The 26,081-nt window shown below is 39.2% G+C and overlaps 1 protein-coding gene across 9 annotated transcripts in view; it reads right to left on the bottom strand.

Annotated features, from left to right (window-relative positions):
* GMDS (GDP-mannose 4,6-dehydratase) overlaps positions 1-26,081 on the bottom strand; it is a 632,819-nt gene that overhangs the window by 542,104 nt on the left and 64,634 nt on the right. The window lies entirely within an intron of this gene.

Here is a 26,081-nt window from a genome sequence, read left to right as displayed (position 1 = left end):
CAGGAGTTTCCAAATTTAAAAATGATAACATTCGAGGAAATTATGCTGGGAGGAAATATCCTATTAATACTAGCAACAAATCTGAACACCTAAAATGGAGTTAACAAGATATTAATAGGAATAATATAAAGAAAACTTTAAGCTCTTCTAAGATGTGTAAACAAAATATTTTTAAATATTGAAAGAAAACTCTTGCTCCTGGATTAGAAGATCCAACATCATGAAGACATCCACTGTACTCTAATTAACCTTCAGTTTAATTAAACAACAGGTTACAGAGATTTGGACAGGTGAAAAATTATACGCTGGAGTCATATAAATATGCAAGGATAACCTAGAAATCTTAAAAAATATTAAAAGGATAGAATCATTTTAATCATAAAAATTATGTATTATGAAAATATAACTATATCAGAGAGATATCAATGATACAATCAAAATCTAGATACAGTCCCACATACATACAGGAATGTAGTATAAGATAAAGGTAGCAATTAGCCAGGCGTGGTGGTGGGCGCCTGTAATCCCAGCTACTTGGGAAGCTGAGGCAGGGGCATCGCTTGAACCCAGTAGGCGGAAGTCGCTGCACTCCAGCCTGGGCAACAGCGCAAGACTCCACCTCAAAAAAAAAAAAAAAAAAAAAAAGATAAAAGTAGTATCTTTTAATCAATGGAGAAAAAAATGGACTATTCAATCAATTATGCTAGGAAACCACATTTTAGGAAGCGAGTAAAGCTACAGCCCTACTTCATTCTTTATGCCAAAAGACCTTTCAGATACAACAAAGGTTAAAAAGGAAATTTTATGATAAAATATTAGAAAAAGCCTGGATAAATGTATTTACAACTCTGGACCAGGGAATATTTTAAGCAGGACACAAAATCCAGAGATCATAAAGGAAAAAGGCTGATAATCTGACTGGCTACAGGAAAACTAGAAACTTCTGTAGGGCCAAAAACTACCAAATAATTAAAAAGCAAATGACAAACTGGAGGGAGAAAGCTTATGAATATGACAAAAAGAAATGATGTCCAAATAAACAAATAATGTGTCCAGTATGAAAAGTAAACATAACAACAGTCCAATAGGGAAAATGGCAGTTGATGAACAGGCAATTAAGAGAAATGAGTTCATATATAAATGAACTCATAAATAGATTTACAGGCAAAGATACTGACCCCTAATCAAAATGAAATAAATATAAATCAAAATGAAATACTATACTGTTCACCTATCGAATTGACAAAGAAAAGTTATCTAAACCCCACTGTGATAAGGTGCTTTCATATACTATTGGTAGAGATACTTTTAGAGAAGAAAAGTTACCCTCTGACCCAGCTATTCCAAAGCTAAGAATTTTAGACTAAGAATATACTCAAAAATGTACAAGTTATATACATGTGCAAGAACAAGAATGTCTATTCCAGCAAAAGGCAGAGCTGTATGTAGAATATAACGTTTACATAAATTTGTAGAGGTTAGACACTAGTATTGCTAGAAAATACACCAAAAATTATACTCTGAAGGGAAGATATAGCACTAGGGATAAATGTGACCAGAGGGACTTTATACACAGTTGGATTTTTGCCTTGTCCATACAATACTTTCATTAAAAAAAAAAAAAAGGTAAGAAAGGATGAAGGTTGCTTTATATGTTTCTATATTCAACCATTCACTAATTATTCTTCCCAACACGCACAATTCCAAGTCACAATCACGTTTACTGAAAATTTAAATTAAAAGATTTTATATTTCAGGGTAGATTTTAGACACAAAAATGGAAAAACCATGAAGTATATTTAGTCTTTCTTCCTCAGCTGTTGGCCCAGTCCACATTTTTCTGACTTAAAAGAAAAATGGTTTGTGAATACATACAACAACCCTATTTGGGAATGCATTTACTTCTATTTCAGAAATTCTATCCAACATCAAAATAGCATTTAAAATAAATTTTCTTTTCTATTCAGATGGCTGTTAATAATTTACATTAACTAACATACAAAAAGTAATGTTCAAAAAGTACTCATATTCAAAATTAAATTAAGATACTGGGAAGTGGTTAAAATCTGTAATTTGGATTTTGGCATATAAAATAGGAAAGAAAGGCAGTGACCACAAGTATGCACCAATTCTTTTCCAACTCAAATTCAGAAAAAGATTTTTTCCACCTAAACTTAGGCCACTCGACTCCAGACATTCATTGTCTGGTGCCACCCAAACGTTGTTCTCTTGACTAATTCTAAGGTTTATAGTATTAATAATAATTACATCAAATAAATATATGCCCAGATACGCAACTAAATGACTGATCAGAGAAAAGCTGGGTTTTTCAAAGTATTTATCGCTAACGACCTGAACTTTTGGCAAGACCCAACCCTGTGCTGAATTTTATTTGGCTAAAGACGAGTTCAGCAAAAGCCTCTTATTGAAGAGATACAAAAAAAAAAAAAAGACAAAAACCAATCTATTCCAAGAATAATATAAAAAGTTGAACCATAACCATATAAAATTTCAGTATTCAACATTTTACAGATTTTTACCTATTTCATATGGTTCAGGCTAATGTTTAACCTTTAAAGAGGCTGATAAATCAACTCTTTCATAACATCTTTTTCAACCCGTAAGATAACTATCATACTTTTTTTTTTATATACATTTCCCATTCTGGCACAAATACTTGATAAATGGTGACCACTTCAAAAAAGCAAACAAATTAACATCTTTAAATGAGGCTTTATATGCCCAATCTGATACAATGCAAATGATATCAAATCATAAGGATATTTGTCCTTACCAATTAGAAGACTATCTACAACCAAGTTTATCTTTACTATTTCCTAGTAATTATATTTTAACAGACAAAACACAAAAGCTGAGAAACTGCAAAAAAGACTACAATTTTTCCCCCAAAATTAATTTTAAAACAAACAGAAAATTGGACAGTTTCCAGAAATGAAGTGGATTCATGGCATGACATAAAAGGTAATTACCATTTGGGTGGATGTCTTTTCTGGCTGAACCTTGTGACCAAAGGCCCAAAATTTATTTTGGACCTCTCTCACAGTTCCTCCATTTAAAAGGAAGCATTTTACTTCCTTACCACCAATATATGACAGATCAACATTTCAACCTAATTGCATCTGACTGACAGGAGAAGATTAGTGTGTACCAAGCAGCAGATAAGAACATAATTGTTTTAAATTTTTCAAATTCAGGCACCATGTTCACAGGAGTTGCGTAGTAATGGAGCACTCTGGGATACCACATCCTTAAGAAAAATGACGTGTAAGAAGAACAGCCATCATGCCACTTTCCTCTTAAGCAGCAGCTCCGCCAAGCTGTTTGCTCTGTCTTGAAAGGAGGGGTAAGGATCGGTGTCTCTGCTGAAAAGTGTTTTTAAATCAGGTCGTGAAGATTTCACAAATTCCGTCAAGTTCTAAATTACGTAAATGAAACCAGATATAACAGCCAGGATTTGAAAAGATATTTTAAACTAACCTACTTATAAAATCAAACTCAGGTATAAGGAAAAAAAACAACAACAAAAGGAAATTTAAATCACTCATTGTTCTTCACATTTATTAGACTTGACTACTAGGGTTACTTTTTTAACGATTCCAGGAAGGCAGAGTAATTACTAGCTTTCCTAACGTCAAGAAAAATCTGAACGGATGGATAATCTAGTGTGTTCTCGCTTTAAATATTTTCAGTTAATGCCACTTTCTGATTCGGGCTTAGAAAATTACAAATATATTATACAGTGTCCTGAAAAGCTGGTTCTCCCACATTTGTATGTTGCATATCATAATTTCAAGGTAAAAGTGTGAAAGGAAAACTAGCGACAGAGAAATTGTCACTCAAAAAAACACCTTCCTGTGCTAATGCAGTTATTTCCACGTCACTATCACTGTGAATTTTTTGAGATGTTTTTACTGAAAAAGGATATTGATTTTTTAAAGAAAATCAAAGGCAGGCCTGCCTGCCTTGCACAGTATCAGCCCACAGCATATGCTCAACAAATGTTGAGATTAATGAGAAAACAAAAGAGAATCAGGCAAACAAGCAAATACTGACTTTCACAACAAATTTAAAAGTCGCTGTTTTTTTTTACAAATATAGTCTTAGAACATTTCTTTGATAACTATTAAAATATTAAAATGAGTGTAATGATACTTTATGTTAAGAAATTTTAAAAACTTAAATTTTAAAATACGACCAACAAAGCAAATTACTTTCTTTTTATCCTAAAGTAAGGTAAGAACTGAGATTATGACTCAAAACATCACTATTTTTAAAAGATAAATATGTCTTGGGGTAGATATTATTTTTATCTTTGTGCATGAGAACTTTTAAACTTCCTTTCTGAATATATATCTATTTTCTTTACAAACACCACATATAAACCCATACATTCTTCAATGTTCTGTTAAAATGAGAAGGAAAAAGGTCTCAGGATTTTAAGAAAGCCAAATACCACAGTTTTCTCTGCACATATTGCTAAATTCATTGAACATAAAACTATCCACAAATTATTTTAAAAATCACAGAAAAACTAGTTCAGATTTTTTTTTCTACCTGTATATATGATAAACTTTTATTTCTTCATATTCCAGAGGAATTTACCTTTTGTAAAAAGTACTGCAGTGACTGACAGACTGACTAAAAACTCCATTTATAACTGTAGTATAGCACAGATTGTCTTCATAGACTTACAGTTCTAGAGCAGAGCTTCTCAAACTTTACTTGTGTATCAGAATTACTTGACATCTTACTAACATGAAAGTTCTAATTTCAGTATGATTGGGCAGGGGCCAGAGACTCTGCATGTCTCATAGGCTCTCAGACGACACTGTTTATCTGTAAACCCTACGTTGGGCAACAAGTTTCTAGAGGCCTCCACTAAGACAGTCAGTCAAGTGCATTCAAATTCTTTGTCTTCTTTCTGACTGTGGGCAATATGATTGCTACTTTCTGTGGTAGAATGCAAGCTATTGTCTTTGATTCATTTTAAGTGAGCCAGGAAACAAGTAAGTGGTAAGAAATCTGTCTCAGCCCACTGACCAAGGACCACTAATCTGCTAACCTGAGTAGAAAAGATGACCCATCCCTACGGCTAATCTCAGCATCCAGATGTTGCCTTAACCAGACCAGAGATGCCAGTGCTCATCTTGTCATGTGAGTAATTTTCACTACCAAAAGGAAATCTACAGAGGAGAGATTTGCCAAAGAAATTAGGGCTTCAGTAATTAGGAAACCACAAGGCACTAGGCATCTTGCATCAGCCAGAGATGAATGGGAACGCTTGCAAAAGTATTTCACCATTAGCCTGTTTTGTGAAAGAGAGCCACAGGAAAAAACAGGAATTTTAAAATTCCTTTATTACTCAATACAATTATATGTTTCAGCCTAAACTAATGCTGGCACTGTCCAGCAGAATTCCTTCATTCCGCAAGGGTAAAATGAGAAGCAGAACAAATACAGACGGCCTATGTGACTCTTTCCCCGTGGATCTAAGAGAGACATCTCTGTTTGGAATGGGCATTAAAATCTGCCTGCCTGATACAGTTCTGATTCACTATTGTCTCTAAGATGGTAGCTGAAACAAAAACAAACCTCAGCCCCCAAAACCACATCAATACCTCCTTCCTCATGAAAGCACCATTCTTTCATGTTCAACTCCCACAGTGGCCTTTTCATCACCTTGCTGGTTCCAGCTTTTATTTTCCCTTCATATTTTCTAGTAATACTATATATGCAATATATATACACACACATATGTTTAAAAACAATAGCAAAATAGTTTCTAGTAATGTTATATACATATATACATACATATATAATAGTTTAAAAACGATAGCAAAATAAAACATGTGTATACATAAGGGAAACGGAATTCAAAGGCTATCTCAGCTTGACATTCATGTAACTGCTCTGGGAGGGATTCCTTAATTTATAATTGAAAAAAGTACTTCCTACAGTACGGTGAAAATACAACACAAAAGTAAAACATAAACATGTGACAACTGGTTTTTCTGAAAAATGAAAAAATTGTAAAGCAAAATTTCCAATCAACCTCAAATAGATCATCTAGATGCTAAAATAAAATGGCATTTCCCATCAGTTAAATGGAAGTGATAATGTTTCAGAAGACATCAAAATACGAACTTCAACCTCAGTAAGAATCACAAATCAAAACTGCTCACTCCTTAGTGAAAACCTCTTTGACTATCTGCTGGCCACTTTTTGTTTACCAAGATATTTGGTCTGACTTCCCTTCAGTACTAGGGCAAGAAAGTGGGGAAAGTTAGGATGGGGACTTAGTGAATCGCTTCTTACTGCCCCCTAGCGCTCACCCAAAGCAGTGGCAACACAGATGCGCTGACTATGGCCTTTCCTTTGCCAACCGGCATCAATGATGCTTCCTCCCCACAGTGTCCACGGTGGTTAATTCCTTACACTGCCAGAGGCGGTGAGTGAGCCAAGTCCTTAGCTGTTTTAACAAATATAGCTACTTACATCAAAAAGCATCAAGGTTAACTCCTATAAGAAAAGAAATCACTGAACATAAGGTTGGGGTTTACAAGGAAGATAAGTAATTATGTGCTCTGGATAAACACAGGTACTGAATATGTATGAATTTTTCCTCAGCGTTTTAGAATTGTGACACTTCATGAAAGTCAACACTCCCAAAGTGTTTCTACCACATGTTAAGTTAAACTAAGTCCAACTTTGGGGATACATATTAAATTTAGGTCAAAAAAGTTATTTTTAAAAGTTCCTTGTACGTATAGTTGACCCTTGAACAATGTGAGGGGGAGGAGACAGGGGTACCGACCTCCTGTGCAGTCAGAAATCCTCAGATAACTTCTGATCCCAAAAATGTAACTGCTAATTGCCTACTTTTGGGCTCAAGTGATCCACCCACCTCAGCCTCCCAAAGTGCTGGGATTTATAGTCGTGAGCCACAACATCCAGCCAATTTTAACTTTTTATGATAGATTTGTGTATATTTTATGAGAGTAAATGACGAAACAGACTACTATCTACATACATTTTATGCATTAGTGGCATAGCTTTTTCTTAATTTTTTCAATTTTTTTTTTTTTTTTTTTTTTGAGACAGAATCTCACTCTGCCAGCCAGACTGGAGTGCAGTGGCGTGATCTTGGCTCACTGTAACCTCCATCTCCCAGGCTCAACAATTCTCCTGCCTCAGCCTCCCGAGTAGCTGGGATTACAGACATGTGCCACTACGCCCAACTAATTTTGGTATTTTTACTAGAAACGGGGTTTCACCATGTTGGCCAGGCTGGTCTTGAACCTGACCTCAGGTGATCTGCCTGCCTTGGCCTCCCAAAGTGCTGAGACTACAGGTGTGAGCCACTGCACCTAGCCAATTTATTCAGTATTTCTAGGCTACACGGTTCATCTATGTGTTTCTTCAAATTGTCACAAATCTCCAAAACATCTTGCAATATATTTATTGAAAAAAAGTTCAAACCCGTGTTAAGGGTCAACTGTAGTATATAAAACACGCAATTTTATAGTCATATTACATAGCACCATGCATCGGAGCATAAATGAACAAGGAAACCTACAAAAAATCTTGGGTTGAAAACATAATTCAATCTTTTTAGAGTTAATAGAAAGCAACTATGAACAATTTAAACCTAAATATTAACATATTTTAAAGAAAAACATAAACCTCTCCCCCATTAAAGAAAAGTAGTACTATATTTTCCAACAGATTTTTACTACATACAATAGTTTTTCTTTCTAAATTGCAAGTTCAGCCAAAATATCATATTTGAACTCTGAGAATAGTGAATTTGGGATAGCAATTTCTCATCAGAAGAGTGACAGTGACTGACGTTAACAGAGAGTGTCCAGGCCTTGCACTAAATATGTAACACAGCTTCTAACATTTAATCTTCACTAAGATATAATGAATAAGCACTACTATGATCCCATTTTATAAGTGGAAATACTTTCAGCTAGAAAGAACTAGGAATCAACCTAGGTCTGACGCCAAACTCCAACTTTATTAACTCTTTTTTAAAATTGATTCTTTTTAAAGACAAATTTTCAAGTTGTAGAAAAATGTCATTCGATTGTCATGATTGTTATATAAGTCTACGAAGATTTTGAGACAGGTGTCACTCAGGCTGCAGTGTGGTGGTGCCATCATTGCTCGCTACAGCCTCGACCATCAGGTAGTTCCAGCTACCTCAGCCTCCTGGGTAGCTGGAACTAGAGGTGCACACCACCATACCCGGCTAATTTTTTGTAGAGATGGAATTTCACCACGTTGCCTAGACTGGTCTCCAACTCCTGAGCCCAAGCTATCCGCCCACCTTGGCTCCCAAAGTGCTGGATTACAGGCATGAGCCACTACCACACCTGACCAAAGACTCTGATGGATTATTGTTCCAACTCAATTTACTGAACGAGCACAGACTGCAAATATTCCAATAAATACCATTTCTCTAAATATATTTTCTTTATTCTTTCAACCTGAATGAACAATGACCTGAAGCTCTTTGAAAGAATTATTTTTAATAAACTTTGTCAAAAGTATTATATGTTAAGTTTTTTGTTTTTGTTTTTTTGAGATAGAGTCTCTCTCTGTTGCCCTAGCTGGAGTGCAATGGCGTGATTTCAGCTCACTGCAACCTCCGCCTCCCAGGTTCAAGCGATTCTCAGCCTTCCCAGTGGCTGGGACTACAGGCACACCACCACGCCTAGCTAATTTTCTGTATTTTCAGTAGAGACGGGATTTCACCATATTAGCCGGGATGGTCTCGATCTCCTGACCTTGTGATCCGTCTGCCTCGGCCTCCCAAAGTGCTGTGATTACAAGTGTGAGCCACCACACCCGGCCTATATGCTAAGATAATTTTAAAGTATAAAATCTTTAGTTCTGTGTATATGCTAGTTTTGCTCACTGACTGAAACAAGCTATTTAAATAGTAACAAATGACACAACTGATTACAGGTGCTTGCAGTGCACCTACTGTATCTACCATCTTACATCTTATGAGTACTGGGACAAGATTTATGAATTAGGCAGAGTATTGACAGCTTCCCTCAAGAAACTTCAGTGTTTCTTTGAGGTTTTCTGTTTCCATTTGGGTGTACTTGAGGATTTGAAAATTCATTTTCCACATCTTAATAAAACTGTGCTATAAAGTGCTGACCAGAGGCGGCGGGGGAAACCCGAATTCCCCACCATGACCCTCAAACCAATCAGTTTAGGACAGAACAAGGACCTACGTGGGGCTGGTGAAAAAGATAAGGGACCCAACAGAGAAACCAAAGGACCCCTTTAAGGGACATTTCCCAAACTGTCCCTGAAACACAAAAAAGGGCTAAGGGTTTGGTTTCAAAGGACTTCCTGGCTGTGACTCAGACTGCTAAAAAGTCAAAATAAAAGGAGAGAAAGCCAAGACTTCATTCAAGCAAGTCACTAATGACAGGAGTCACTGTCAATAAACTCAAAAGCAAGATCTTGCCACAGATAAGCTACAATACAGCTAATTCACTCAGAAAAAAACAGAGCTGGTTCTCCATGCGTGTTTTATACCATAGTATATTCACCAAGAAAAATAATATTCTGCCAAGGAACATCTTAATGACACAGGAAATTGTCTATGCCTGATAAGGTCACTGCATTCATAGACAAAAATCTCTTGAGACTAAACTGGCCCCAGAGTCACACCAAGATATACATTCCAGTGCCTATTTTAAAAATAAAAGAAGTCCATTTTCCAAGGAGCAGAAAGAATACCTGTGGGTGCCTAGGTTCTAATCATGCTTCTGCCCCAAGCTACATGACCTTGGAATTGTGAGTAAGCCACAGGATAGAGGGGCCAGTGTTGCAGTGGTGACAAGGAACTGACTAGACAAGTTTGGTGGTTCTCAAAATCTCCTCCCATGGAACACCAGGGTTCCACTAATTAAGACTGTGGCTTTCTGTGGCTAAAATCAAATAATAGACATCTGTTTCCAAAGTTCTTTCCCATAATTTTTTCCTTATACCTCTGGGGCTTGAAACTACTTGTCTGCTAAAAGGAAGCAGAAAAAAGGAGTAGATCCTTTTTGTTTTTTCCAGTCTCATGTATTCAGGATGAGAATTTTAAACTTTATACTTAAAACAGTCTTACTTATTCCTAGCAAAATTATTCCTGGTTCAAATAATAGAATAAAACATATCTGTTTTCATAACATTCCAGCAAACACACATGCACACACACACACAAAGCTTTCCTGGTGCTTCCCTACATGACCAGATTTGAGGAAGACCCACGAGATAAGCAACGTCTAACAAGTGGCCCTGAGTTGAGAGGAGACAGCAGCAGTGATGCACACTTCCCACCCACACTGCTTCCACGGGGAACTGAGCTCCCTCCTGCTCCCCAAGTTCTGGGGTCACTGCAGTTTCAATTTATTCCTGCCATCCTTCGTTCCTGTGGCCATCCCTCTCAGACACTCTGCCGGCTCTGGGACTACATCTAAAAACAAAAAATTAGAGGAGCAACAGCCCACTGATCTAGACAGCGCTCTCATTTTCTCATCAATCCTTGCACACTGCAGTGTAGCTGATGTAAACTGTCGTAAGGAAAGTCTGGACAAGTTCTTGATATATTCAGTCAAGACTGATGACGTGCCTAGGAGGCTACTTTTATAATACTGAATAATAGGCCCAGGTGACAATAATAAACTGTCCTAACAGTGAACAGGGACTATAAAAATTGCCTACAAGCCAGGGAAGTGTCAGAAATCATGTCATCTGCCTTGATTCTCAGGTGGAAAGAGAATCACCAAGGAGAAGTCAGATTTCCAAGCCTACTCAGATCATGTGGGATTCTCGAGCAGGTCCACAGGGTCCAGGAGAGGCAAACACTAAATAGCTGTGTTAGTCAGGGTTCTCCAGGAAAACTGGACCAATAATGTGTGTGTGTGTGTGTGTGTGTGTGTGTGTGTGTGTGTGTGTGTGTGTGAGAGAGAGAGAGAGAGAGAGAGAGAGAGAGAGAGAGATTGATTTACTACAAGAAACTGGCTCGTGTGATTATGGAGGCTGAGAAGTCCCAAGATCTGCAGTCAATAAGCTGTAGACCCAGGAGAGCCAATGGTGTAAGTTCCAGCATGAAAGCCAACAGGTTCAAGACCCAAAAGGAGCTACTGTTTCCATCTGAGTCCAAAGGGAGGAAAAGACCATGTCCCAGCTCAGGGCAGTCAGGCAGGAAGAGTTGTTACTTGTTAAGAGGGTCAGCCTTTGTTCTACTCAGGCCTTCAAATGACTGGTGATACCACCCACGTTAGACACACAGGATGAACACTGTAGGCTGAGTGCTGCCACTTGGCCCCTGGGATCCAATTGCTCCTGCTGCATTAGGTTTCCCAACTCAGTGACTACAGTTCCCACTGTAAGGTCTAACAGACAAAAGCAACCACAGAGCTCTTCAAGGATGCTGGGGCTCCCCTCACAAATGGATTTCTCACAGGTGTGAAAGGCATGTCTTCTGGACCCTCTCATGGTGGGGTAAGTAGATCTTAAATGACAAATCCACTCTAACATTTCATTCTTCCTAATAAGCCTTTGAATCCTTTTCTCTACATTAAAACAAGCCGAGTCTAGCACGTCTAATTCAATCACTGCAGGCCACCTTTTGGTCCATGGTTCAGCCAACCCAACATACTATTAAAGCACTTTCTAACTCACTGAACTGCAACATTAAATGCAGAATCTTTGCTTAGTGAGTATATGTCAACAAATTCAGTCTGATACAACTTCATGTTCCTTCCACCATTATTCCACAATCTTAATATCCATGCCCACATTTGTTCCCCAGGTTTCTGTCTGTATAGGTTAGAAAACTCAAGTAGTTATTTTGGAGTGTAGTGCACCTTCTCAGGGGTCATGCTTTGAACCTTCACCTTTAGGAGCCTGCTGGAGTTACTGGTCTAAAAACAAAGAGCTGTGGTAAAGGTGGGTCCTGAGTAGATTCAGCATTATTATATAATTATATAATTCAGGAATTAATATACTGATATTAATTCCATGGAAACAACATTCCTCTTGTACCTTCAATGCCTTTGTAAGATAAATTTAAATTTATCTTACAAAGCAACTGCCTCAAGGAAGCCACTACAGTTTCCTCAGACAATGCAGGGTTAATGCCCTCAAACAGGGATGCAGAGGCTATTCCCATCGTGGGTGGAGAGGCCACATCCACTGGCAAAGAGGACTCATCAGAATTTAGGGTTCACTATCCCCAGCTTCATCAGGGTCTTCCCACACATCCCCATCCCAACTTTCAGCACCCCATTCCTTCCCAATCAATGCCTTTAACAGTATTCACCCTATGAGATGGGGAGTTCAATTTGTATCATAATACAGCCAGTCACAGGATAAGAATCTGGGTTTTTTAGCCATTTCAGCCCTGCAACTAATACAACTTAAGGTTCTCCTTCAGGGCACACATACAAGCCTTCAGGGCATTTATGTGGTGTTTCAGCTGGGAATTTAAATGCTTGAGCTCATCCTTTTCCTTCCCCACTTTGTCCAGTGACATTAGTAACAACCAGCCAATCTCGCTATATTTGTTACTTTACCAAAAATGTTCAAAAATATCATATACACAGTACCCAGACCCTTGATTGCTTTAAGTGGTTTGTTAGGAGTATCCAATGGTGATATCTTGTGTATCTCTATTGCCAGATCATGCCATGGCCTATCAGTGCTCTCTTTACTACTGGAAAGAGTTATCAGCATATTTTAGTCTAATCAGATTAGAGAGTCACTTCTAGAAACCCCAGAATCACGTTCAGAAAACCCATCCTGAAAACACTGCTCCTCTAGAACCACTCCCTGGACTAAAATCTGTACTAGTCAGGATTCTCCAGAAACAGGACCAAGAAAGTGTGTGGAGAGACACAGAAACAGTAAGAGAGAAACTGGTAATCCCAAGATCTGCAGTCCACACACTGAAGAGCCAGGAGCGCCTTGGTATAGTCACTGTCGGAAAGCCAGCAGCTCTGAGACCCGAGAACAGCTGATATTTCACTTTCAGTCCAAAGGAAGGAGAAGACCCATGTCCCAGCTCATGGATATCAGGTAGGAGGAATTCCCTCTGACTCATGGGAGAATCAGCCTTTTTGTTCCATTCAGGCTTTCAACTCATTGGATGGGGCCCACCCACATTAGGGAGGGCCATCTGTTATACTCTGTTTACCAATACAAAGGTTAGCCTCATCCAAAAACACCCTCACAGATACACCCAGAATGTCTGACCGAATGTCAGTTGGCACACAAAATAACCATCATATAGCACAGCATGTTTATCTCATAATCTGCATCCTGTGGAAGACAACTCACGTTAAAAACTACATAAAATAATGTCAGCTCATATAGCATATATTAGACAACAGAACATTCTCCACAGGACTTTAAAATATAAAGAGCTGAGACATAAAGGAAGGAATCAAATTCATAATGCAACAAGAGAACACTTTGAAATAAAAATGGGCAGTTCTGAAAAAGAAACACAGACATTCCAGATAGGAAAATACATGGTTATTAAAATGAACTCAAGGATGGGTTAAACAGTAGACTTGACAAATGTAAAAAAATAAAGATTAAAAAAAAAGAATCAAGGCAAATGTCAGAAGAAATCATCTGAAATTACTCAGAGATAGAAAGCCAGTAAATACGAAAGACAAGCATGGAAACAGACTAAATGGATGACAGACTGGGCAACTCCAACAAGCAAAGTATTCAACAGGAATAACAAAAAAGCAGCAAGAAAACAGAACATGAGCAGTCACGCCAACACTCGCAGAACACTACCCACAACTGACGATGGCCCAAAAGCAGGAAAAACGTATTGAGTATCAGGCAGAATAAATAAAAAAATTCATTCCTATACTGAATATCTTCAGTTTATCTTACTGAAACTCCATAAGGTAACTGACACAAATTCTTAGGGAAAGAAAAGCCCAACTGTTCCCAAAGATTAACAGTAAAAATAACAACATAATAAATGGCTGTCAGTTTCTGTGCTGTTACCCTTTGCCAGTCCCTATACTAAGAAAACATTACAATTATCTCTTCTAGTTTTAGGCTTCAAAACAGCATTTGAGAATATTTTCATTTTATAGACGAAGAAACAAGCTCAGAGTTCAAGTAAATTACACAAGGACTTCTGAAATTCAAATTCGGATCTGACTCTGAACCCTAGAACCTTATTCATACTACTACTCACAATCACCCACAAATAGCTGCTATTAGATTCTTCATCTGGAATGGCAGAGTAAGAAGATTTATGTGAACAAAGATTTTTAAATAACTTTCCCAGGTCACAGAGTTATTAAGTATCAAGTCTAGCGCTATCTTACTCCAAAAGCATGCTCCTTCTGCTGTGATAAATCACTCATCAGCAGGCCTCAGTTTCTTCATCTGTAAAAAATGTGGCCAATGCTAACTGTTCTCCCAGTTCCTCCAAGAGTCTGACACCTTGCCAGCCTGTCACACCTAGTGAGCAAAACCCCAACGCTGCCATCCTACTCTTTCCTCATCAGCCAAGATCTTGTTTACATTCTCCGTTCCTAATCCCAGGCAGCTGAAATAGGCCAAGGAAAATCCCAGGGGAGATTGTTGCCTCTACAAATAAAGATGATTCAATTGCAATTGCATAGTCAGAACTGCCCTGCAACACTAGGACATCTTCTAGGCCACTGTTTCTCCCAAGCAATTTTAAACTGTGACTGAATCATTACACTTTCCCCTTTCAGTGAATTCACCAATGACTTCCTAGATGCCTAACTCAGTGGACATTTTTTTCAGACCTTGTCTTCCTTAAACTTTCCGTAGCATTTCATTTGGTTAACCAGGAAGTTATGGGTGCCGATACTCACCCAGTCACTTAAGGCAAAACGGGAAAGTCATCCTAGATGCCGCCTCTATACCCACCAATTAGTCAATAAATTCATCTATTCTGTCTTCTTGATACTTACCACACCCATTTTCTTTCTTTTATCTATATTGCCTCATCTAGCTCCTCATCATCCCTAATCTCAACTAGTATACTAGTTTCCTTACTGGGCATCACACCTGCAGTTTCATTTCCCTCTCCAATTCATTGTCTACCAGAACATCATCTACCAGAATGATCTTTCAAAATTCAAATCTCATGAGAGTCAAACCCTCTTCAACTTTACAAGTCCCCCATAAACCTTAACTCTACCAGAAGACATAAGATGCCCTTACGATTCCACCTAATCTGTTGCCATGCATCCTCCCCCACCCTCACATGTAATATGCCCTTTCCCGTCTTTACATGCAGCTTCTTCCTAGAATGTCTGCTCCCAGCTAGCCAGCCTGAAAAAAACTCAGCCCAAGCCAGTTCTCCTCTGGTAATTCCTCTGGCTGCTCTTACCTCCTTGCTCCCATTACAAGTTACATAGACGTCCATTTCAGCAACATCCCACTCCACTAAATTGTATATATATATACTGGTATTAATTCCACGAGAACAACATTCCTCTTGTACCTTCAATGCCTAGTGAAATTACTGGATTCACACAGCAGGCAGTCAATAAGTACTTCTTAAATAAGCGAACAAATGGCTGGATGACTAACGTGCCTTGATTGGAGCATTTATTACGTCCTACCAATTTCAAAAATTCCTTTAAAGTGAAAGTTAGCCAATACCGAGGCAGGAAGCAAGACAATATCATGTCTCTCCTTTGTGGGAGTCATTTCAGGCCTCTACACTGAGGAGGTACAAACGTTTCTAAGGGTGCCCCTTCCATCTTTATTTTTTCAACATTTGCCTGCTCTTTCCCTTCCTTCCTCTGAAGGAAAGATGGGTTAGCAATAGTCATGCTCTAATTCTTTCCATTTCCCCTCCTTAGCTCTCTGAGGGTCTGCAAACTACAGGGAAGGGTGAGCACGAAACTTGTTCTTTACCATCAATAGCATCCAAAACCAAAACCACCTTTATATCTGACAGCTTCACTTGCACCACTTTAAGGCCTGAGATCCATGAGTAGAAGAAACAAGGAGCAAAGCAAAAGGTCACTTCCCTACAAACAAAATGTGGGCCTTAGAATGTGAAGCAAGAAAATCTTACATGATATGAATGTCAGATGGCAGCTTTTAGTCTGTGTCATTACAAATCAATATTAAATAACTAAAAGCGTATTTATATATTGAGTAGAGAGAGGATACACTGTAGAAAAGACCCTAACTATGCTTCCATTTCATAAACCAAAAATTTAGATTTCTACTATGCTTTTTCTTTTCTTTGCTGTACTTTCTGAAGTTAAATGAATCAGTTAAATTCTTCAAATACCAGTCAGAACACATCAACTGCTTCTTTTAAAAGAAACTCTTAAAAATGGAGTAGATGCCAAATAAGGACTCTGTTTCTAAATATAAATTTAATACAAGTATTGTAGGCAAGGTCAAAATTATTAAAAGGAACTCCACCTCTGAGTATTTAGAATAAAAAAGTTTACTCTCAATTTTGATATATTTCTAAGAAGTCCTTACAGCCGACGAAGAACAAAAAAACTCCACTGGTATTTAAAATTCTATCCGGATATACTATATTGACAAGATATGATAATACAACCAAGACTGCATCATGTAAATACCAAAAGTTTAAAGTCATAGGTAGAAAGAATACTTGAAAAAAGATACTAGGATTCAGAGAGAATTTGTGGATTTTATTTTAGACTCCACAATCATCTTTCTAGGGGGAAAAAAACTAAAAATTCCCCCACGTTCTTAGTATCTAGGATAACCTTAAACATCAGAAGGTGTTAAATTCACCCAACATGAACCAGGGACAAATTAAGAACTGGAAGGCACTTCGAAAAAATAATGAAACAGAAGTTATTAATATCATTATTATGAAAACTATTAAACAAAAGTCCAGTTGATATTAAAACCAGTTGAAAAATCTTCATAAGAAAGAGTTCCTTCAACAACACTACATATATCAGTATGGTGGCTCATGCCTGTAATCCCAGCACTTTGGGAGGCCGAGGTTGGAGGAACACCTGAGGCTAGTAGTTTGAGACCAGCTTAGCCAACATGGTAAGACTCTCGTCTCTACTGAAAACACAAAAATTAGCTGGGTGTGGTGGCAAGAGCCTGTAATCCCAGCTACTCAGGAGGCTGGGGCAGGAGAATCACATGAACCAAGGACACAGACGTTGCAGTGAGCTGAGATCATATCACTGCACTCCAGCCGAGGCAACACAGCAAGAACAGTTTAAAGGAACCAGGCAGCAAAAATAGCAAAAAAAAATAAAATAAAATAAAAAAAAAAAGCAATATAATTTTAAGTTTTCTGGGAAAACAGAGGCCATGAGAAGAATAACTTACTTTTCCCTTTGATTTCATAAAATATTTGCCAGGATCCGAGACTTTTAACTTACACAACTCCTACAGCAGAACACCATCTTCAAATATGAATTCAAAAAACAGATCTAGAGAGAACTCAGTCACGTGTTCAGCTGGCAAGCCCTGACTATCAATTACTGCTTTAAGAGTCCTAGGCTGATTCAGAATGCGCTATCTGGTGGTATATTAGAAAAGAGGACTGGCCGGGTGCGGTGGCTCATGCCTGTAATCCCAGCACTTTGGGAGGCCAAGATGGGCAGATCACCTGAAGTCGGGAGTTCACGAATAGCCTGACCAACATGAAGAAACCCCATCTCTATTAAAAATACAAAATCAGCCAGGCATGGTGGCAGATGCCTGTAATCACAGCTACTCGGAAGGCTGAGGCAGAAAAATCGTTTGAACCCGGGAAGTGGAGGTTGTGGTGAGCCAAGATTGCGCCACTGCACTGCAGCCTGGGCAACAACAGTGAAACTCCATCTGAAAAAAAAAAAAAAAAGAGAGAAAGGAAGAAAACAGGATTCCACTTTCTCCATGCAATTTTAAGAAAATGTTATTACTCACAGATTGGTTTAAGTCCATTATCCTTGTTACCGTATGTTCTAAACTAAATAGAAGCACAATTAGGCCAGGTGCACTAGCTCATACCTATATTCTAAACATTTTGGAAGGCCAAGGCAGAAGGATCTCTTGAGGCCAGGAGTTTGAGACCAGCCTGAGCAACACAGCAAGACCCTATCTCTACAGAAAAAAATAAAAATTAGATGGGCATAGTGGTGCACACCTATAGTCCCAGCTGCTCAGGAGGCTGACGTGGGAGGATCACTTGAGCCCAGGAGTTCAAGGTTGCAGTGGGCTATGACTGCACCATTGCATTCCAGCCTGGGTGACACGGTGTGATCCAGTCTTTAAAGAAAAAAAAAAAAGCATAATTAAAGACTAACCTATTTGATTACCTTTTTTAGAAGTGAAAACTCTAAAAACAGGCTGGGCACAGTGGCTCATGCCTGCAATCCCAGCACCTTGCGAGGCCGAGGCAGACAGATCACAAGGTCAGGAGATCAAGACCATACTGGCTAACATGGTGAAACCTCGTCTCTACTAAAAATGCAAAACAGTTAGTCCGGCAGGGTGGCGGGCGTCTGTAGTCCCAGCTACTAGGGAGGCTAAGGCAGGAAAATGGCGTGAACCCGGGAGGCGGAGCTTGCAGTGAGCCGAGATAGCGCTAGGGCACTCCAGCCTGGGCAAAAGAGCGAAACTCCGTCTCAAAAAAATAAAATAAAATAAAATAAAAACTCTAAAAACAAATATGTATCAGACTGAAAAAACTTACTACCTTTAAATATCTGTCAATCAAAATCATAGTACCAAAAATTGCAAATACACATTGGTAAATGAATTCAGGAACTCATGAACTTGAATTCAGGAGTCTGTGCCTCTTAACCTTAAGAGTAAAGATTATGGCATTGTCATACAACTTTCAGTGGTCTCAGGAGCTTAATGAAATGGAGTGATGAGTTTGTACACATATTCAAAAGATTAAAAGAATAACAACAAAAAAGGAAGATAGGACAGAGACAGAATGTAAGTAATTTGTTTAACATTCTCTTAGCCCTTTCGGTCTGCTATAACAAAATACCATAAAGTAGGTGCTTAGTTCTCTTCTTTCTCACAGATTTGGAGCCTGGAAAGTCCAAGATCAACTACCCAAACAAACAAGCAAACAGGAAAAAAAAGGCAGATGTGTTGTTGATCAGATGCAATTAACTGAGTGGAAAAAAATTAAAATCCAGAAAACAAACACAGAATAAAGTCTGCCTAATTTATCTATGTATCTCTAGGAAGCAGTCAGTAAATATATTAGGATTTAATAAAGAGAAAATAAAACTAACAAAACTGTGCTTCCTGCAGGTGGATGGATAGCACAGGGAACAAAAAATGAGATCATCATCCTAATGACTCAGAAATACACAATGTGAAACTATTTACCACAGAAGCCAGAAGAAAGTATCGGGAAAGTCTTCAATATCCTCATTAAAATGCACAAAGACTTCAATGAAAAAGGTGCAAAGAGCCATAATGAAAGAAAGAAAGCTAAGGCAAAAAGATAATAGGATAATGTAAGGAGATGAACAAAATAAGGAAGGAAACTAAAATTTCAACAGAACTTAAAATCCATACAGAGAGCAGTGAGGGGCTAAACCGCCACAATAAATGGCAGAGAAACAATCCACGTGGCCGGCTAATCTGAGAGGCTTTCCCAGACTGTAGAATTAGAAATAGATGCCTTCCAAACACTATGGAAGACATCAAAGACAGCACGCGTAACAAAAAGCAGACCTCCCAACCCCCACGAAAAGCAAGAATACATTTAAAACAAAAAGAAGAAGGCACAAGTAGAACTGAACTTATCTTCTATGATGACCATCATAAATGAATTGATCTCCCCAATATTAAAGACAAAGTCTTCCAGATTGAGGAGAAAAAATGAGATACTACCTGTCAAAATAACCAGATAGGTTATATCTCAAGAAGATAAAAATAAAAGGAGAGAGTGACAATATTAACACAAGACAAAATAGAATTCAAGGCAAAAGTATTAAGTGGAACAATAATTAAGACACAAAAAGCATGAATTTCTGTTTGAACTATCATTACACTGAAAAATTAAAAAGAATTGATATGGTCAGGCACAGTGGCTCACACCTGTAATCCCAGCACTTTGGGAGGCCGAGGCAGGTGGATCACGAGGCCAGGAGTTCAAGACCAGCTTGCCAAGATGGTGAAACCCCATCTCTTCTAAAAATACAAAAAAATTAACCGGGCATGGTGGTGGGCACCTATAATCCTACCTACTCAGGAGGCTGAGGCAGAGAATTGCTTGAACCCGGGAGGCAGAGGTTGCAGTGAGCCAAGATTGCACCACTGCACTCCAGCCTGAGCGACACAGTGAGGCTCTGTATCAAGAAAAAAAAAAAAGAACTGATATAACAAAATGCAAAAATTATTAGAATTGCATGGAAAACTGGTGCCCCAAAATCCACTCACATTAGAAGAGCACACACCTCAGTCTGATCTACTGTGCAGGAAAAACTTAACAAAGCATGGAGGATTGGAATTATATAATCGATAACATTAGTGGATATCAGGCTTTGTACTGACATTTTAAAAATATATCTTCCTTCTAAAGAATTCATGAAACATTTGTAAAAACTAATATTAATATATTAGGCCACAAAGAAAATTTCAAAAAGTTCCAAACAAACATAAACTGTACACAATGCCATGTTCTCAATTTCCAAAGCAATAAAATTACTAATTTTAAAATGATACAAATATTAGAAATTTTTAAGTACTAGTCTAATTAATGGATTAAAAAAGAAATCTGCAATTCTAGGTTATTTTAAAAAACAATAATACTACTGCTTATCAACACTTAGGAAATAAAATCAGGTAAGTCTGAAGAAAATAGACAGTCTTAAAGCCTTTCATTATTAAAAATAGAAAAATCTTCCTGCCTACTTGCTGACACCTAGTTTATCCAAAAACAGCAGGAAGGTAGAAATGTTTTCATCTACAGTAAGAAATTAAAGGAGTTAAAGTACAAATCCATAGTTGAAGACAACATGCTTCAGAATGAACCAGTTTTAGGCCACCTGCACCCAGCCAATGATCTGATAACATTAACTAATACTAGATGCTTCCATGTTTTTACAGGGCATGGAGGGAAGGAGGGCAGCAAGGCAGAGAAAGTAACAGATTTAGAAGGGTTCAAAAGTAGAGACTGGGGCACAGAAGACAGTTTAGTATATATCCATTTTTCTTTGTATAATTCTGAGTGGGCATAAATTGAAGTTATACAGAGAAATAGTGCAAACAGGAAGTTCTATTCTACATCAATGATATAGGAAAAAATAATTCCCTGAATGCTTCTAAAGTTTGTGGTTGCTTGTAGTTCTGATAATCAAGAGTCAAGGAAAATACCCAGGCTTCTGAATTACTGCAGTGGTAGTTTTTATAAGTGAAATAAGCCCACATTCAGAGATTATAAAATAGATGGTTTCCACACCCACTGAGTCTTACACTAGCATTCCATAAGATTGGTTTTAGGAATATCTACCATTCCTCAAGCATCTGAGTGTGTCAAGAACTGGGTAACACTTCTTCTCATGCTAAGGAACAGAAAGGGCAGGTTGGCATTGCCAATTTACTTAGAAGCAAACTGAGTTCCAGAATAGGTCCAAAGGCCATATAACTAGCAAAGGTCCAAGTGGGGATTCCAACCCTCGATCCCAAAATATTATAATTATTGAGTAAAACCATGAGACTTAGGACCAAGATATAGATGAATTATAGGCTACTAACAGTAACTAATAATGCAACCTTGGGCAGTCTCACTCATTCAATAAATATTTATTAAGCATCTTCTGTGTGCAAGGTTCTGTGCTTAGATGCTGGAGGCTCAGAGTTCTTGAATTCCAAAAAATATAAACAAATACACAATCTACTTCAAAAGGCTGAGGGGATGGATGATAAATGCTTACAAAAGTACTTTTTAAAAAGTACAAAGAACTTATTGAATACCATCCTTTCCTGCTAAGATATCTTCAGGTCTCGCATAGAAAAATTAGAACTCCATGTTTAAATTCACTCATTTCATGTTTTTTAAACTATACTTGTGGAATACCTAAATCAAGGATAAACACCACGCTAAATTTTTTTAAAACTTCATTTTTCATCTTAAGTATTGTTGAGACAATCAAAGAATAACCACAAATGGGAATAGAATTTAATGGTGCTAGTTTCTTTTTTTTTTTTTTTTTTGGAGACTTTTTTTTTTTTTTTTTTTTTTTTTGAGATGGAGTCTCGCTCTGTCACCTGGGCTGGAGTGTGGTGGTGCAATCTCGGCTCATTGCAACCTCTACCTCCTGGGTTCAAGTGATTATCCTGCCTCAGCCTCTCTAGCAGCTAGGACTGCAGGCATGCACCACCATGCCAGGCTAATTTTTTGTATTTTTTCAGTAGAGACGGGATTTCACCATGTTGGCCAGGCTGATCTCGAACTCCTGACCTCCAGTGATCTGCCCGTCTTGGCCTCCCAAAGTTCTGGGGTTACAGGCGTGAGCCACCACGCCTGGGCAAATGGTGCCTAGTTTCTAAAGGCTTAACCACAAATATGAAATATAGGAAACAGCAAAAGACATGCACCTGGGACGGTAGAAGCCTTCAGGACTTGCGGCCAGGTCTACAGCCACTGTGGGGCATCAGGACTCTCTAGGCAGGCCACACAGACCACACCAGAGGAATTCGCTCATCATTTGAGGGGGGAGGGGGTGTGGGCAGCTATTTGAAACACAGTACAAAATAATAATTTTAAAGATTTCCTGAGAAGTCTTATGGTTGGACAGATTTGGGGATCTATGAAATAATCACATTTTTGCTTCTTGAAAAAGGAGATGTTTTATTTATTAACGTAAGTTAACTTACAATATATTAACTCAAAAAGAGAACAGCACATGTTACACAATATAACAATAGTAAATTGAAAAACTGAAGGTGGATAAAAATATTATTAACCTTTAAAAGTCTCAGCAATTTAAGCAGTCTAAAGAATGACAAAAACATGGTTCCCATCACTGTTGAGCTCAAAGAGGAAATTCTTTTCCATACGCCACCTTGGACTTGAGGTAGGTAAGTTCCTACGTAAAAAAATGTTAAGCAAAGGAGACATCAGACCCACTACTCTGCAGATATTCCTGAGGGAATTGTGTCGACAGAAAAAAAGAGAGCAGCATTACTACACCTCAGCTTGGGAAGAACCAAGAAGCAGCGGTCGCATCATTTCACTCAAAGAATTGCCCCTCTCCAATTCAACTTTCCAGTCATGCTCACGCTGTAATTACCCAAGCCTCACAGAACAGAGCTCCTGAGAAACGAGCATGCTTTTGCTTTAACACACGTACAAAGGCAGATAAGCTGCCCCTCTCGTGTTACCATAAATAAAATATCCAATAACAATTTCTATTAACTATAATAGTAATTATTATTTTTATAGCTAAAAGTTATATAGCCCTTAAAACATGTTCTAAGCGCCTTATGCATGAACCCACATAAGTTCATGAACCCACATAAACAGCCCTATCAGGCTTGTGGCACTATTACTAGCCCCATTTTATAAGGTAATACTATTTTGTCACCATTTTACAGATGAGGAAACAGAGGCAATGGTAATGCTCCCGACAAACTGCCTGTGTACAAAACTGGATCACACAAAAGTGCCTCAGAGCACAGATGCTTTACTGTCAAGAGGCTGAAGACAGCAGATGTGACTACAGCTAAACGCACACTGACAACATGTAATTCTGGTGTCACCAGCCCCCCCTTTTACAACCAGGGATGACTTCCTCCCCACATCAGTTACTTTTGCTAATTGACAAATAGTATCAAAACAGGACAGATTCTGATTCACTATATTTATTGATAAATTACATATTAGCAATTTTCTAAACAAAGGGTTTAGAAAAATCAGTTTTTCTTTTAAAAAACAAAACAAAACAAAACTTTGTTATCTTCTTAACATTTTTTCTCACTGTGGAAAAAATTCCAAGCACTTAAGACAATGCAACAATGGTTAAAAACAGACTTTGATGTCAGAAGTTTGGTTCTTCCCAGCTGCATTACTTCAGCTAAGTTGTTTCTCATTTTTGTGAAGTGAGCAGTGTTTCATGAAGTCAAGCAAAGATTAAAGCATGAAGTTCCTAACCCAGTGTCTGCTAAAACAACTTAACTTGGAGGAAATTTGGGGTTGGGTGGGAATAAACCAGGAAGGAAGCAGAGCAAAGCTCATAGAAATCACCTACTGGCTTAAGTTGGGGCAAGATGTAGAGACAACCTGATCTGCTGGTTGGGGTAGTGGGGAGGGCACGTGGAGAGTGCAAGGAAGCAAGAAAGGTGGGAAAGGATAACCATATGGAGAGATCCTTCGTCTCATGCTCCCTCTCAGAAACTCTCCCCAGACAATCCTGGAGAGTAAAGTGGGAATTGGCCCAGAAGCAATTGGTTCCTTCCCTGCAGAAGACACCTTTCAGTGCTAGGGCAAGTCCTGCACACAGGTCATAGTGCAGGGCCGAGGAGGAAGGAAGGCTCAGGTCCCGCACACAGGTCATAGTGCAGGGCCGAGGAGGAAGGAAGGGTCAGGTCCCGCACACAGGTTCTAGTGCAGGGCCGAGGAGGAAGGAAGGCTCAGGTCCCGCACACAGGTCATAGTGCAGGGCCGAGGAGGAAGGAAGGCTCAGGTCCCGCACACAGGTCATAGTGCAGGGCCGAGGAGGAAGGAAGACTCAGGTCCCGCACACAGGTCATAGTGCAGGGCCGAGGAGGAAGGAAGGCTCAGGTCCCGCACACAGGTCATAGTGCAGGGCCGAGGAGGAAGGAAGGCTCAGGTCCCGCACACAGGTCATAGTGCAGGGCCGAGGAGGAAGGAAGGCTCAGGTCCCGCACACAGGTCATAGTGCAGGGCCGAGGAGGAAGGAAGGGTCAGGTCCCGCACACAGGTCATAGTGCAGGGCCGAGGAGGAAGGAAGGGTCAGGTCCCGCACACAGGTCATAGTGCAGGGCCGAGGAGGAAGGAAGGCTCAGGTCCCGCACACAGGTTCTAGTGCAGGGCCGAGGAGGAAGGAAGGCTCAGGTCCCGCACACAGGTCATAGTGCAGGGCCGAGGAGGAAGGAAGGGTCAGGTCCTGCACACAGGTCATAGTGCAGGGCCGAGGAGGAAGGAAGGCTCAGGTCCCGCACACAGGTCATAGTGCAGGGCCGAGGAGGAAGGAAGACTCAGGTCCCGCACACAGGTCATAGTGCAGGGCCGAGGAGGAAGGAAGGCTCAGGTCCCGCACACAGGTTCTAGTGCAGGGCCGAGGAGGAAGGAAGGGTCAGGTCCTGCACACAGGTCATAGTGCAGGGCCGACGAGGAAGAAGGGTCAGGTGAAAGGCCTGGCACCGAGGGGACACCTTGAAAAGACGTGGCCATCAAGGCAAGCAGGTTAGGAAAGCAGCCGAAGCAGGTAGCAGTGACAAAGGAAGAGAGCTCTTCTGTAAGAAAGGGATGGTCTCCGAAAATCTGTAGGCAGGTGGGGAAGAGAGAACAGGAAAGGGCAGCAAATAAATGGAGCTGGATTCAGTAGGAAAAGTCTTAGGTACCAAGAATGCAGTTGGAAGGTCAGCCTTGGTAAGCAGGATGCATGTTTTCCTGTTCAGAGACTAAGAAGAGGGGGACCATTAAACCACAGAGAGATTATGAAGGGATGAAGGTACTTTACCTAAGAACGGGCTTAATCTCAATGAAGCCGGAAAAATTTTGTTAAAGGGGATGGGTCTGCAGTACGTATAATCTGGAGAGATCAGGAAAGTAGACTAGGTTTGGGGTAGTAACTATGAAGACAAAAAACAACTAGACAATGAGATGAATAAAAACATAGGTGGCCATAATCCTGATATCAAAATTTGGCAAAGAAACAATGAAAAAATAAAACTTCAGGCCAACATCCCTGATAAAGAGACACAAAATCCTCAACAAAATACTGGCAAACTGAACCCAGCAGCACATCAAAAAGTTTATTCACCACAATCAAGTAGGCTTTATTTCTGAAATGCCAGATTGGTTCAACATATAC

This window comes from Macaca fascicularis, chromosome 4, assembly GCF_037993035.2.
Source record: "Macaca fascicularis isolate 582-1 chromosome 4, T2T-MFA8v1.1".
NCBI lineage: Eukaryota > Metazoa > Chordata > Mammalia > Primates > Cercopithecidae > Macaca > Macaca fascicularis.
The sequence above is the reverse complement of the archived record's forward strand: the minus strand, read 5'-3'. Positions and strand labels throughout refer to the sequence as shown.